This window comes from Grampus griseus (assembly GCF_964374135.1).
Source record: "Grampus griseus genome assembly, chromosome: 1".
NCBI classification, from domain to species: domain Eukaryota; kingdom Metazoa; phylum Chordata; class Mammalia; order Artiodactyla; family Delphinidae; genus Grampus; species Grampus griseus.
In genome coordinates, this window is record NC_139017.1 from 171,859,988 (window position 1) to 171,862,035 (window position 2,048).

Here is a 2,048-nt window from a genome sequence, read left to right on the forward strand (position 1 = left end):
ATGGTGAGCTCAGCTGTGACTATTTTATCCCAGGATTTAAAGGCTTTGCTGCTCACCATGTCCTCTACTCGAGGCTCATCCAGTCCCCCAGCAGCCCAGGGAGAGAAGGATACAACTATTCCCTTGACCCTTTCCAGATGTGGCGACTGAGATTGGGTTCTCATCTAGGCCAAGGTCATGCAGGAGGTAAGTGCTGGGACCAACCTTGAAGACAGGTCCGGGTGCTAAATCCCATCCTCTTTCGGCTGCAAGTGAGCCTCCCTGGATGGTAGCAAAGTAGCTGCTGGTCAGGGGGGAGCTGTGGATTGCGTGTTCCTCCGTGTGCTTATGGGGTTCCGTGAGGTTCCGTTTAGCCACCACTGCTTTGGGGATTTCTTCTTTAAGTGATGATTGTAGAGCCGTTCTCTCTGCCAGGATTAAGAAGAACGAGATCCAAGTTGTAGCTCCAGCCCTGGCTTTCTTTTCTTTTTTTTTTTTTTTAAATACCTGGCTTTGACCCTTGCAAGCTGCGTCAACTTGGGCAAGCCGCGTCTCCTCTCTGAGCCTCGACACCCTCACCTGTGATGTGAGCTCATCAGAACTCATGGCCCCACTGTCCATGAGAAAGGCAGGGCCCCGCCAGCCAGCCCCCATGTCCCTGGGCTGGCCTGGTCAAGAAACAAAGCGCTGATCCCAGGCTCCTCTGATCCTGTGGCTGGCGAGGACTCTTCCTGTCTTGGGCAATTCTGGAAGATTCCTGAAGAATGTGGGTTCTGTGCCTGCAGTGGTTCCTGGACAAGGCCACTTCTCAGGCTGAGGGAGTTCAGAAGTTCAGGGAGCAGCTGGAGACGAGCAGGCACACAGCTGTGCTGAGGACCCGGAAGGAGGCCTGGGGGAAGGAGCATTGGCAGGGCCGTCTCCCTGGCCCGGCTCCTCCCCGACGTCCCCGCATCCCACCTCCTCCCATCACAGCCCTTCCCGAGGAGCCCAGGCAGCAGCATCTTGCTATCACCTTGCCCCAGCTCCTCGGCCTCAGGCTGGAGATGACCCCCCACCCCCAGAGGCAGCAATTTCCCAACGGGTCACAAGGGCTCACTCGGACAACTGTGCAAGGAAGAGAAGAAGAATTACAAGAGCTGTAACCGGTAAACCCTAACAACCGCCTGGGGGAGACGCTGCCAAACGCCTACGGGTCCCTTCCCATTTTATCCTCACGACAACCCGGGAAGGGTTACTGCCACCCCATTTTACAGATGACCAGACTGAGGCTCAGAGAGGTTAGCAGTCCCACAGCCGGTAAGCGGCCGCATGGGCATCTGAACCCAGGCAAGCAGGCAGGCTCACGGGCAGGGTCTTAGTCTCCGTGATCGCGCTCTGAGGAGAGGCTCATTCCCCTGGAATCGGACCTACTACTAGACTGGAAGTGGCAATTTGGAGGATGCGGTCCAGTGGCTGCACGTACCCAGCTGGGGCAGGGGAAATGACCTCCTCTGTGCTTACATACCCGTGGGACCCAGCACTGCAAACTGGGCTCCCGGCCACCGTTGTAAGAGGTTCATGGGGTAAGAGCTGGGGGCAGAAATCAAGAAAAGAATGAAAAGCACTTTCTCCTTCTCTGAAAGGTGGAGTTCAGCTCTGCTGGGTTGTGCCTTTGTGACATTTATCGCAAATGTCATCTGGATAAATTGGGAGTTTGGGATTGACATATACACACTACTGTATATAAAATAGATAACTAATAAAGACCTACTGGATAGCACAGGGAGCTCTACTCAATACTCTGTACTGCCCTATATGGGAAAAGAATCTGAAAAAGGGTTGATATATGTATATGTATAACTGATTCACTTTGCTGTACACCTGAAGCTAACACAACATTGTAAACCAACTATACTCCAATAAAAAATGAAAAATAAATTAAAAAATTTGAAAACTTAGGGAAAAAAAAAATCTCTGGTGCCTGTTCCCTCCATGTTGTCAGCTCCGTGAGGGCAGGAGCCAGGGCACTTTTGGTCGCTTGATGAATGGCCAGTGCCCATCACAGTACCTGGCATGTGGGAAGTGACTGA